The sequence below is a fragment of the Electrona antarctica genome, assembly GCF_951216825.1.
Source record: "Electrona antarctica genome assembly, chromosome: 23".
In the NCBI taxonomy this organism is placed as follows: domain Eukaryota; kingdom Metazoa; phylum Chordata; class Actinopteri; order Myctophiformes; family Myctophidae; genus Electrona; species Electrona antarctica.
Genome location: NC_136804.1, coordinates 15167143 through 15181262, shown reverse-complemented (window position 1 = coordinate 15181262; position 14120 = coordinate 15167143). Strand labels below are relative to the sequence as shown.

Below are 14120 nucleotides of genomic sequence, written 5' to 3'. Positions count from 1 at the left end.
CTGGAAATGCAAGACGCAATTCAGAGAAATCGACGATAAGAGTGTTAACTGATCAAATCTAACTGCAAATCACTTACGAAAAATACCAATAAAATATTAAAGAAGACGAGTTACTATTCCATATGGCCCAGTTTTAGATTAGATTTATTGCGCTCCGAGAAGGAACATGCGTCATGTCGTTTACAGCATAGACCGTGTGGATGTCTTGAACCGGCGTCGTCATGGGAGAGGATATGGTAACCATGGAAACTCAGCTTCTTTTTTTTATTATTATTTTTTTTAATCACACGATTTTGTAATCCATCTTTCTCACCCAGTGTCAATTGACTAATCAATGTAATCCTGGGCTCTACGCTCCCTCTGCCAACCTGGGGAGAGCAACGGAATGACCTCATGCTTCTGACCAGTCAGTTACACTGAGAGTAAATTCTGTGAAACTACTGTACTGCGCACGCACACACACACACGCACACCCCCCCCCCCCCCCAACCTGAGTGCGTGCACAGTGCACATCAACCTGAGTGCGTGCACAGTGCACATCAACCTGAGTGCGTGCACAGTGCACATCAACCTGAGTGCGTGCACAGTGCACATCAACCTGAGTGCGTGCACAGTGCACATCAACCTGAGTGCGTGCACAGTGCACGTGGAACAGGGATGATGATGAGAGAGCACATAAAGCACTGTCAGCGTTTTGGAATGTGTGTCACAATGATGTTTGTCTACGAGTGTTTACCGGTATACAGTCAGGATGTAACTGAAAGAAGTAGAGGTAATGTGGGCTGGACAAATGTATATATATATTAGACATCAGTATACCGATCAGAGTATAACCAGTTGGACCAGATGGTAGTTCAGAGTTCATATTTATTTGTGGCAATAAATGGCATTGAACAGTGTGCTGGTGATGATTGACATGGTGATGAATGATGATGATGGTGATTAGGAATGATGATTTTAAACTATAAGCAGAGGAATGAAAATACACAAAGGGAACAAATCAACCAAAGTACATAGAACAGGAAGGTAAACAAATGACAAACCCATAGTTAACCTAATGGCAAACAAGTAAAGGAACAGACGATCTAAAGCGGAAAGGGAGAACTTACTTAATGCATCGTAATGGAACATCATCATGGAACAAAGAACCAGTTACGGTGGTGCTGCCTCTTCCCACACAAATGTTTGCTCCCTGAGCATTCGGCTGCCTATATAGGCCCACCCCAGGTGCGCCAATTTGGGAAAATTACTAAACCCCGCCCACTCCTAAGTACACTGGTCTTCTCTACACTTTTCCCTACTCACTGTGTGAGGGGACTTTCTACAGCCACCCCATCAAAATATACTTTTGATTATAAAACAAGATAATCGTCCCTGTGAGTTCAGGCTGGCGACAACAGAAGAGGGGGCCACCGTCTTCAGCCGCCCCATGAGGTGCGTACGGCAGTGGGAACGTGGAAGGGTGGAAAAAGTCCGGTTTGTCTGAGGGGTGGCCACAACTGGTTGGGGAGGGGGTCTGGGGGGCGACCAAGGGGGTGGAGCCAGTCAGGGGCCCGGTGGCGGTGGGTTTCCTGGAAGTGAACTGGTGCTGGAGGGAACTTGGAAGCCATTGCTGGAGGCACCAATTGGGGGGAAGGGGCTGCCCGAGAATGAGCTGGTGCCGGTGGGGGTTTTGGAGGCCAGGCTGGAGGTACCGCCTTGGAGGGTGTAAGAGACTCCTCTGACAGGTCTGGTGCTGAGGGGGTCTCTGTAGGCACCACTAGGAGGGGAGGTGCGGTAGGAGCATGGGATAAAACTGGTGCCGGGGAGGCCTCTAAGGGGATCACTCGAAGGGGAGACATAGGGAGTGCCTGGAGCCTAACCGCTGGGTGGAGAAGTGGCAGAGGATGCACCGGGGACGGCTGGGCTGCGTCAGGCTGGACTGGAGGCGGGGGGTTCAACTGCTGGGGGGCGTAATGCTGAGCTGGGGACGGGGAGGCAGGCTGCTGTAAGGAGGCAGGCGGCTGTAAAGGATTGTACTGGGAGGAGGCCGGCAACTGGGAGGAGGAGCTAAAATGGGAGGAGGCCGGCAACTGAGAGGAGGAGCTAAAATGGGAGGAGGCCGACGACTGGGAGGAGGAGCTGAACTGGGAGGAGGGCGGCGACTGGGGGGAGGAGCTGAACTGGAAAGAGGCCGGCAACTTGGGGGAGGAGCTGAACTGGGAGGAGGGCGTCGACTGGGAGGAGGAGCTGAACTGGGAGGAGGCCGGCCACTGGGAGGAGGGTGGCGACTGGGAGGAGGAGCTTAACTGTGAGGAGGCTGGCAACTGGGGGGAGGAGCTGAACTGAGAGGAGGCCGGTTGCTGGGAGGAGGAGTACTGGAAGGGGGCCGGCTGCTGGGGGGAGGCGTAGGGCTGGGCCGGAGGCAGGGAGGAGGCGTACTGCTGGGCGGCCGGCTGGTGGAGGGCATACTGGTAGGCTGGCTGGTGGGGGGCATACTCCTGGGGGGCTGGCTGGTGGAGGGCGTACTGCTGAGGGGCTGGCTGATGGAGGGCGTACTGCTCAGGGGCTGGCTGGTGGAGGGTGTACTCCTGGGGGGCTGGCTGGTGGAGGGCGTACTCCTGGGGGGCTGGCTGCTGGGAGGTGTACTGCTGGGAGGTGTACTGCTGGGAGGTGTACTGCTGGGGGGCTGACTGGTGGAGGGCATACTGCTGGGGGGCTGGCTGGTGAAGGGCGTACTGCTGGGGGGCTGGCTGGTGGAGGGCGTACTGCTGGGGGGCTGGCTGCTGGGAGGTGTACTGCTGGGGGGCTGGCTGCTGGGAGGTGTACTGCTGGGGGGCTGGCTGGTGGAGGGCGTACTGCTGGGGGGCTGGCTGGTGGAGGGCGTACTGCTGGGGGGCCGGCTGGTGGAGGGCGTACTGCTGGGGGACCGGCTGCTGGGAGGTGTACTGCTGGGGGACCGGCTGCTGGGAGGTGTACTGCTGGGGGACCGGCTGCTGGGAGGTGTACTGCTGGGGGGCTGGCTGGTGGAGGGCGTACTGCTGGGGGGCTGGCTGGTGGAGGGCCGGCTGCTGGGAGGTGTACTGCTGGGGGGCCGGCTGCTGGGGGGCCGGCTGCTGGGAGGTGTACTGCTGGGGGGCCGGCTGCTGGGAGGTGTACTGCTTGGGGGCCGGCTGCTGGGGGGCCGGCTGCTGGGGGGCCGGCTGCTGGGGGGCCGGCTGCTGGGAGGTGTACTGCTGGGGGGCCGGCTGCTGTGGGGCCGGCTGCTGGAAGGTGTACTGCTGGGGGGGCCGGCTGCTGGGAGGTGTACTGCTTGGGGGCCGGCTGCTGGGGGGCCGGCTGCTGGGGGGCCGGCTGCTGGGAGGTGTACTGCCGGGGGGCCGGCTGCTGGGGGGTGTACTGCTGGGGGGCCGGCTGCTGGGAGGTGTACTGCTGGGGGGCCGGCTGCTGGGAGGTGTACTGCTGGGGGGCCGGCTGCTGGGAGGTGTACTGCTGGGGGGCCGGCTGCTGGGAGGTGTACTGCTGGGGGGCCGGCTGCTGGGAGGTGTACTGCTGGGGGGCCGGCGGGGGCCATGGTTGCTGCGAAGGAGGTGGCTGCTGTGGGGGTGCTGGGGGCCATGGTTTCTGTGGAGGAGGTGGCTGATGCGGGGGAGCTGTGGGCCATGGTTGCTGTTGGATGTACTGCTGGCAGGCCGGCTGTGCTAGAAGGTACTGCTGGGCCACAGATTGCTGGTACTGGGTTGTTGGTGCAATAGCAACAGGTCTGCCATCATATCCGCTGGCTCCATGACTCTGTGGCTGAGGGCAGCCATTAGCCATGTGGCTATGATAGCCAGGGTCTGGCTCTGTGTTCGGCTTCTGATAGGAGCTCCAGTACTGTTGCCATTCATTTTGCCACATTTCCGTCTCCCTCTGGTCAGTTTATTTTTATACTGGTCAATGCCTGATGGCCGAATAATCCGGACTCGAAGGACCATGAAAGAAGTAGAGGTAATGTGGGCTGGACAAATGTATATATATATTAGACATCAGTATACCGATCAGAGTATAACCAGTTGGACCAGATGGTAGTTCAGAGTTCATATTTATTTGTGGCAATAAATGGCATTGAACAGTGTGCTGGTGATGATTGACATGGTGATGAATGATGATGATGGTGATTAGGAATGATGATTTTAAACTATAAGCAGAGGAATGAAAATACACAAAGGGAACAAATCAACCAAAGTACATAGAACAGGAAGGTAAACAAATGACAAACCCATAGTTAACCTAATGGCAAACAAGTAAAGGAACAGACGATCTAAAGCGGAAAGGGAGAACTTACTTAATGCATCGTAATGGAACATCATCATGGAACAAAGAACCAGTTACGGTGGTGCTGCCTCTTCCCACACAAATGTTTGCTCCCTGAGCATTCGGCTGCCTATATAGGCCCACCCCAGGTGCGCCAATTTGGGAAAATTACTAAACCCCGCCCACTCCTAAGTACACTGGTCTTCTCTACACTTTTCCCTACTCACTGTGTGAGGGGACTTTCTACAGTAACAGTGTTGCATGCTAAAGATAACCAAACTCTGTGTGTGTGTGTGTGTGTGTGTGTGTGTGTGTGTGTGTGTGTGTGTGTGTGTGTGTGTGTGTGTGTGTGTGTGTGTGTGTGTGTGTGTGTGAGGGGGGGGCATACATTAATGAACAGTCTATAAGACAGTGTCCATGTTTACGCATGCACACACTATCGATAAACACAGCGTGTGGAAATGCTCCTAATCTTCTGTAATTGGTTTTTTTCCCTGTCTAAATATTAGCATTTACGCAACGAGGCAGGATAAAGACACACAAGCACGCACACACATAAGCCCTTATTGTGTGTGTCACGCCTGTGTTGTTGTACACGTGTGATTTAACGTACACGTAACACCACAGGAAACCCGGCATCCATCCGTATTCTGGTGGGAAAAACCTTTGCGGAAATTAGCAGATCGACAAGCTCACAACGCATCACGGTTAAAAATGCGTGCAATTGATGGAAAATAATGTAATTCTTTTATTTAACCTTTATTTAACCAGGAAAAACCACATTGAGACTGAAGTCTCTTTTACACATTGAGACTGAAGTCTCTTTTACAAGTAATGAAATGTGTTTAGCAAAAGTCTGCCTCATGTTGGCGCTATGCCAGGCCGTTCCGAAGAGGCAGAGGTTAGTCGTTGGCATCCAGGGAGTGTGCGTGCAGAGTTTGGCATCAGCCGGGCCAACGGTGCCGTGATTTGCAGTTAGATTTGATCAGTTAACACTCTTATCGTCGATTTCTCTGAATTGCGTCTTGCATTTCCAGCCATATACATGTATACTCCGTTTCACATAGAGCGGACATATAAATAATTTAGCAAATTACAACAAGATAAATGATCTCCAAACAAACATATGCATAGGGAAACGACGTCCCTGCTCATTCCATACAAGGGGAGGCCAAAGACAACCGCTGCTCAACTCAAAAGGTTTTTCAAATGGCAAATTAAGTTGTCCGCATTCTCGCCATGCAAGTCTTTTTTAATCACACGGCTGCAATGGACCCATTTCTCAAACGTTACAGTATGTGTGGGTGTGAGTTACGGTTTACAGAGAATAGGACGGTCACGCTCAAAAGTGTAGGTTCCGTTGACAGGCTTTTTCAACGGGTTAAACTGTCAAAATTCTTAGGGCTTATAAAGCGTTATCATTCATGTTCTTAAGCCATTTTGGACTGAGGTCGATTAAAAAAAAGGCTCCTAAATCCTAACAGTTTTCTGAAAAAGCTATGTTTCTATATCAGTGGTGCTCAAACTTTTTCATCTCTCTCTCTCTCTCTCTCTCTCTCTCTCTCTCTCTCTCTCTCTCTCTCTCTCTCTCTCTCTCTCTCTCTCTCTCTCTCTCTCTCTTAATTTCAATTTATTTCAATTCAAAGGGCTTTGCATGAGAAAACATACGTTTACATTATTGCCAAAGCAAAAAGTGGAACAATTTGATCAAAACTAAATGTATGTATAATTAAAAGTCAGAATTTCCAATACATCTATTTATATGCACCGAGATCTCTCTCTCTCTCTCTCTCTCTCTCTTTCTACCCCCAGTGATGGTCTCAGAGGGTCCATTGTCCTCTGGTGTCCTGTTCCGCTGCGTCACCCCCCTCCCCCCACAAACACACACATACACACACACACACACACACACACACACATCTCCAGCCCAGTTCAAATAGCCTCCGCGAGGAAATGCCAGCAAATTATATCTGCTATTCATATCTGATGGCCTGTGTGCACTTTCTCTGTACTGTGGGAGAGCGAGAGACAGGGTGGGGTGCACTATACTGTACTAAATACTGTACTCACGAAAATAGCAGATCTGCTATTTTTGAAAAACTCGTGCAATTGCGTGCAAATCTTTCGGTGGGTGGGGTGGGGGGGGGGGTCCCTTCCTGGAACAACATATCTTCAGATGGGGTTCGGCGGCCAAATAATTGGAACCATCCTCGGGTCTTCCATGGATTAAGTTGTTAAGTGAGCGAGGCAGATTAGAGTCACAGGTTGCCGACCATCGACGGACGTGACCTGAGCAACGGCACGTTTCCTATGCCGCGTGCTCACGTATACGGACAGCGCACGTGCACAGAGTGCACGCGCGCTGTCACATGCACAGCGCGCACAGAGTTGAAGGTCTGTCTGTCTGTCTTTCACCACACATGCAGCACGCACATATACATTTCTATGCACGCATGCCCCTACACTCACTTATCGCACGGAGACACATAAACACATTTGCGCTCACACGCACACGTGCACGCGCTAGCTCCAGCACTGACTGTGTGATCTGGTGGTAGGATGGATGGGAGCTCCAGAGGACCTGCTCATTAGTGGTCAGAGGAGCAACACACACACACACACACACACACACACACACACACACACGTACACACACTAGAGCGCTCTGTTTGGCCGTTCCCTTCCTGTCTGTAGCGGAGACACAAGTTCTCTGTGTCCTATCTGCCCCGATAGAGAGAGGAAACGGAGAGAGAGACAGATAGGAGTGGCGACGAGGGAACACGGAGTGTGTGTGTGTGTGTGTGTGTGTGTGTGTGTTGCGTGCGTGTGCGTATGTGCACGTGCGTGTGCGCGTGCGCGTGTGTGGTGCGTGTATGTGGGTGGGGTGTTTGTTGGAGTGACTTCTCATTCATTATAGCAGTAGAGTCTGTCACACGCTGCATGCGTCTCGTGGAAAACCTGGTCTTCTTCTGCACTCTCACCTCGGGATCCTCCTGGACAGACAGACAGACAGACAGACAGACAGGAGCGGTCAACAAGTAGCGGTTAGACTATAGTCACGCACATCGTCGGATTATTCTTGCGGCGGCGTGCGGGCCTTCTCCTCGGTCAGGCCGGAGCGTCAAGGATTTATTTCCACCCGAGGTTCTCTGAGGAGCTGGTTGTGGGAACGGTACAGGGCTTGACCGGACAAGACCGGACCGGCTGCATGATCTGCATGTGAGTGTGTGTGTGCGTGTGTGCGTGCGTGCGTGCGTCCGTGCGACATGAAGTAAAGAGAGAAACAGATTGCTCATTAGTTATTGACTCTCATCACACAATGCCTTGCCTTTCCTGTCTTCGGACTTTCTTGTGTGTGTGTGTGTGTGTGTGTTTTGTGTGTGTGTGTGTTGTGCGACAGGAAATCCCTACTTCAGCCCATTGCTCTCCACTTCCTCTCCCTCCCTTCCTCAGAAACGGATCGCTTTTCTGTTTTCTGAGGATACAGAGATGTTCTGAAATGAGGCCAGACAGATACAGTGTATCCCCCAGACCCATGTATCGGTTTTAATAGCACATATATTGGTCATTGGTTGATGACGGTATTCTGATTTTTTTACGTTTTTAAGATTTTTCCCTTCTTTTAAACTACATTTTATCCCACGATTTGTGTAACTCTTTTATTTTCACCCAGTGTCAATTGTCTAGTGTAATCCTGGGCGCTACACTCCCTCTGTCAACCTGGGGAGAGCAACGGACTGACCTCATGCTTCCTTCAATGCATGAGGACTAGTCCAAGCTGCTTCCTTGCACCTGGCAGGGGTGAAACATCTATAAGCTCACAGAGTTTATACTTAAAGTAGCTAGTAGCATAGCAGCTGAAGTAGTTAATGTAGCACCACAATCATTTTAACTACTTTATCCATTTTGTTGGCTATTCAAAAAAAAATCATTTCTTTTGACTTCTCTTCTTCTTCTCTTCTGGGGGTCCCTGCTTGGCACGAAACAGTTTCAGATGGGGGGTGCGATGTCAAATACAGTATAGTCCAGTAATAATGTAATTTGACCTCTAACTAATTGCAAAAAAACAAAACTGATTTAGCATCTTCAATATATCCTGAATAACAGAAAAAAAAGTTGCCTGGAATTGTCTGAGGGGAAAGTGTTGAAAATGGCCTGTACAGTATGGCCACCATTGACATCCTATTATAAGGCAATATTTTCATAAGTTTCCTTATGCTTTAAGTAGCATGTGACATATCAAACTAGGGGGTTTTCATGATGCTGAGTCCATTCCAAGCATTAGTTTTGCATAAAAACATTCATTGGGCTAAATTTGGCCATAGCTTGCCAAAATGTGATGATGTCAGCACATTGTTTTTTTTGCAATTAGTTAGAGGTTGATCCTGTATTTTCCATAGATTTCCTGTACTAGTACATCAATTGACCCAGAGATCTGGCACATGGGTCGGGCTCTAGATCAGTGGTTCTCAAACTGTGACCCAAAATGAGAAATGTGTTGTCTCATCGAGACCCAAACAGTGAAAATATCAGATCTACAAGCTCACAATGCGGTGCAAAGTGGCGCATTGTGAGCTTGTAGATCTGCTAATTTCACTACTTCTTCAACATTTGTTTTGTAATTAATGGAATTTCTTTGATTTTTCTTTGATTTCTTAATGACATTGCAGAAAAAAAACATCTTTGCATTTCGTTTTGAATTCATGAAAATCCTTTTTGGGAATGCTTCTTGAAAATGTTTGAAATAATAGTCTAATGATTAACCCATTTTGGGCGGGAACCCCTTTTGGTGTTTTAAACATTATGTTATAATTTAGCTATTGAAAAATAGCAGATCTACAAGCTCATAGCGCGCCACCGAGTGGCGCGCTACGAGCTTGTAGGTCTGCTATTTTTGAAAAATCGTGAAAATATTTATTTCAGAGAACTTTATAAGAATTTTTTTAAATGTTTAGGTCTTGCCTAAATGGGTTAAAAACAAAATGTAGGAAACAAAAAATGAATACATCCGTTCAGGAAACAGTGCTCTGGTGGATACTAGCCTGCTTTGATCTGTTCACCCTCTCCACTTCCATCCTCCAATCATCTCACAGACGTTTGTTTTTCCCTTTCATGTTGCATTTGAACCTCTTGAGTTGGAGATGTGAGAGATGTGTCATTTTATCAACGCTGAAGAGGAGGGAACGGTGTAAAATAGAGAGAGAACTGGTGACAGCTGCAAGTTAAAGAGAAAGCAGAGCTGCGTATGGGTGTGACATGCGTTTACTAAACACAACCATTTTTAGACATTAGTTTTGGGATGTTTATGTTTAGGTTGAAAGGGATAGTTCAGATATTTAGACATAAAGCTGTAGGAAATTAATATAGTGCTTGCAAAGGTATTGATTGATTGCCTGAGTCCCGTGGTGGGAGTTCTGGTCTGGTTTTGGTGAATATTAAGTAATTCCGGTCATTTGGTTGGGGTCACTGGGGGCCACTCATTAAAAAAAGAATGAATCAGGGGCACGGTGGCACAGTTGGTAGTGCTGTCGCCTCACAGCTACAAGGTCCTGGGTTTGATTCCCGCTCGGGATGCTGTGGGCGCTGGCGCCGTGTCCTCTCCTCCGCGTCATCAGTGCCCATACCCGAGGCGGGGTTGGCGAAAGGGCCTTTCTGTGTGGAGTTTGAATGTTCTCCCCGTGTCAAAAAACATGCAGTAATCCTGGTCTCTAAACTGCCTCCCTCTGGCTAGCCGGGGCGCCTGATGGAGGGGAAAGGAACTGGTCGGAATAACGTGTTCCTTCCACAAGCTACGTCCAACCAGGGAAATCCCCCCCCTGTCAGGTGTAAAGGAGCGACTTGGACACTCATGCATGAAGGAAGCATGAGTTCAAGTCCGTTGAGCCCAGGATCACATTAGATAATTGAAAAATGGGTTACAAAATCATGGGAAATAAATAAATAAATATATATATATATATATATATTTTATCCCATGATTTTGAACTCATGCTTCCTTCATGCATGAGTGTCCAAGTCGCTCCTTTACACCTGACAGGGGGGATTTCCCTGGTATATATATATATATATATATATATTCCACAAAACTAGTGTCATTTGTATGACTTTGAGTTTGACCCATCTGTCACATGGAGCTATGTTTTTGTGCTGCTGCTGGCTGATTTCTAGACACAAGAAATATTGTTATTATTAACCCTAGAACACTTAAACCCGGGTGATTTTCACCCGGACAATTATATTCTTCAGCTCAGTGACATCATAGAAGGTAGGTTTGTTTCCCTGCACACATTCCTGTTTTTTTCTGCACACAGGTGTCACCCAGGATTATAGAGAAAAATCCCATACTGATCGCACAATGGGCTTTCTCTTTTTCACTGGACCGTTCTCACGTCCCAGGGCATGATGGAAATATTCAAGAAGCAGAGTACCTCAAGTTGCCATGTATTTGTACTTCAATATATTTTGATGACAATCTTTTTTTCATGGAATGTATTATTGTAAAATATACCCAGGTTTAGTGATTAAGTTTAGTGTTCTAGGGTTAATACTATTATATTATATTATATATTATATAGAAGTGTACCTCCCAGCCCTGGCAGAGTAGTTCTGGAGTAGTTCCAACGGATTGTGTGGCCCTGGTTTTGCCCTTGTGGGACTGATTGAGGGTAGCTAATGGGACTTAAGTCGGGACTTGATCACCCCGGCTGGATCGCCTGAGTGAGGGGTATGATGTTGGTAGACCCGAAACCCCATTGACCTCAGGATACATCACTGAGGATACGTCCCAGGTGCATCCATGCGATTTTATTTATATTTTTTAGTTATATTATTAACAGTTTGACTGTGGAATTAATTACATCGCAATGCCACGGTCACTGCCTGGATTCGCGTCACCTATGCCACTCTGTCCAATTGAAATCCCGTAAGTCTTAAACCTTATTAAAAACACAAATTAAACAATGAAAACGTATCCTGTGTAACTCATGAATGGGGGGGAAAGTATTAATATTATAAAAAATATTACAAGGTATCCACGTGATTATACGCTTTAAGAGTCTTAGGAACACTTTGTGAAAGGTTTTTCCGCTGTAGCGTCCTGACCTGCAGTGAGGGAAGATGGTCATCACGTTTAGTATAGCAGTCGGAGAAAAGAACCATAATAAGTCACATGATTGTGTGTCACTACTATATACAGGTATTCATTTTCAACGCTATTTATTTCTCGGTATTCACGTCTCTAAAGAGGAGTTCAGAAATGGGTCTTTGTGACTCATTTCCTTCCCTTTATATTTTCTCTCCTTGTCGTCGCTTCATGGTCTCGCTCGCCTGCAACGGAGGCGGTGTTTTAGAATCTCTATAGCAGTGGTTCTCAAAGTGGGATCCGGGGTATATGTACTAATAGGTTTCTGATGACAACATTGGTGCTTGTCACAAAGTGCCCCCCCCCCTCCACCATCGAGTCATCACGGGCTGTGTGATTGACATGTGGAACTAACGAGGCTGTCACATTAAATCAACATCATCTGAACGACCGGCGGGCCACCTGTGAGGAAGAAAGTATATAAAAAACCTGTTGCCTGGACTCCATTAGCTGTACTGATGGTCTGATCTCAGCGCTGACAGGGGGAACATAGACAGCATGTGCACGCACACACGCACGCACGCACGCAGAGACATACCCACACATGTCAGAATAGCATTGATGACCATTTTAGGGGCATGCAGTGGCTCAGGATGTAGAAGAAAAAAGGACAGTCATTGCGTCAGCACGGAGGTGGGGGGATATAGTTTGGGGATAAAGTTTGCATGCTTACTGTTACTTCTCTGACATAGAGACTCAGTTCAACTTCAGCCAGTCAATTAGTGGGACACCGCTGAGAGCCACACACACAGCTTCAGTTAGGTTATTTTTTTTAATTTCTTTTAGATTTGTTTTTGGCTTTTCCGCCTTCATTGATAGTATCAAGTGAAGATAGACAGGAAAGAGGGAGAGAGAGAAGGGGAGAGCCATGCAGCAAAGGTCGTCATGAACGGGACTCGAACACGCAACGCCAGGCCAGAGCCTATATGTGACATGTGCCTGGACCACTAGGCCAGCGGGCGCCCCGACTTAGGTTCTTAATTAAGGGCGCGTTCTGAATGCAATGGCAAACTAACAGGCGAGTGCGCTCTTGTAGCAAAAAATATGATATGGGGAAAACAATCGAATATATATATATATATATATATATATATATATATATATATATTTTATTTTTATTTTATTTTTTTTGACTTTCGACTTCTCCTAATTTAAATCGACTTGTTTTAATGAAATGCCCAAGAATTTAGATCACGATTCTCATTTTTTTCATGAAAAACTGAACATTACTACATTACATTCAAAATGTGGCACCTGGAGCCAACTATACTGTGGCAAAGTGCTTGACTTAAACCTCTCTTAAAGTCTCTAGATTAACTCAAATGAATTGGACAGCCAACTAGTGCTGCATGATTCTTGCTCACATTTAGAAATGAGTGTCTGAATCTAGAATCTAGATCATGATAATTTTTTCCCCGATTAGTCATGCAGCACTATACAGTGGCAACCATACAAATGTAATATTTGGGTGGAATTTATAGATGTTGGAATCTTTTGGAAGGCATTCAAATGAACATTTGATCTCGTTACAGCCCCCGGGCCGCTATAACCTATAACCATACCCAGCTAGTGAGGTTAAAATTAAGCACAGCTTGTGTGGGTGTGTTCCTGCAAAGATCATCTGCTAAACGGAAAAGAAAACAATAGTGATTGTTTGTTTAGTTCAAGGGTAGGCAACCTTCATTATCAGAAGAGCCATTACAATTATATCTGGAGCCGCAACATAATGTTTGCTTTAATAAAGCAAACTTTAATTATTTGTGATTTTTCTGGTCTTTCAATATTACATTTTATTGTTTGCTAATTTGGTGGTGAAAACAAACAAAGATGTCTTATCATTAATACATTCTTCTATTCTATTTTCCTTCATTAAATTTGATTCTTATTTTTCACTCAATGTTTTAACCCACTGAGACCTGAGACCAGATTCTACAAATGTCTTCTAAATCATTACATGACAGATTTTTGAAAAACCCATGTTTCTAGTGGTTCTCAAACATGTCAAGGACCCCAAATATTATACTGTATATAATTGGCCAAAAATCATATGTAATTGGCCGTGGACCCCCATCTGAAAATATGATGTTCCAGGGACCCCACAGAAGCAAAGATTTGAGTTAAAATTCTTTGCTTTCAAATACTGCAGAATATAACAGCTCGCTGCAAGCTTGTACATCTGCTATTTTTTAATAGCCAACGTATCAATGGATAAGGTAAGAATGAGTTTGATGCTGTATCAACACATTTTGCCTGGGGACCCCTCTGGAACCCCCACCAAGGACCCCAGGGGGGCCCCCGGACCCGCTTTGAGAAGCACCAGTGGAGTAAGGAGTGTATATCGGGGCCAACCTCGTTAATCCACTTCGAGCTCGCCCCCTCGCCGCGTGATTGATGGCCCAGTGCAACCTGGGTAATGTAGTAGGAGAGTGTGACAGGAAGAATAATGGCTGTAGCAGCCAGGTGCCGGGAGACTGTCTTCTGGGGTGAGAAATCAGCTGGTGGTTAGACGCAGCAGGTGTGTGTGCGCGCACGCGTGTGCGTGTGTGTGAGTGCGTGCGTGTGTGTGTGCGTGCGTGCATGCATGCGTGCGCCTTTTGTGCAGATCCAAATACAATTATTCAATTGTGTGTGTGTGTGTGTGTGTGCGCGCGTGTGTGCGTGTGCGTGCGCGCGTGTGTGCGTGTGCGTGCGTGCGTGCGTGCGT

General features: G+C 47.6%; 1 protein-coding gene and 2 long non-coding RNA genes across 6 annotated transcripts in view; 1 reads left to right on the top strand and 2 right to left on the bottom strand.

Annotated features, from left to right (window-relative positions):
• Positions 1-14120, top strand: part of anks1b (ankyrin repeat and sterile alpha motif domain containing 1B) — a 296270-nt gene that overhangs the window by 149166 nt on the left and 132984 nt on the right. The window lies entirely within an intron of this gene.
• On the bottom strand, positions 851-1374 carry LOC306916608. The gene is made up of 2 exons (XR_013789004.1): positions 1110-1374; positions 851-962 (listed from the first exon to the last, which is right to left on the bottom strand). It is a non-coding gene; the product is annotated as an uncharacterized lncRNA (long non-coding RNA).
• On the bottom strand, positions 4048-4512 carry LOC306916607. Its single transcript, XR_013789003.1, has 2 exons — positions 4307-4512; positions 4048-4159 (listed from the first exon to the last, which is right to left on the bottom strand). It is a non-coding gene; the product is annotated as an uncharacterized lncRNA (long non-coding RNA).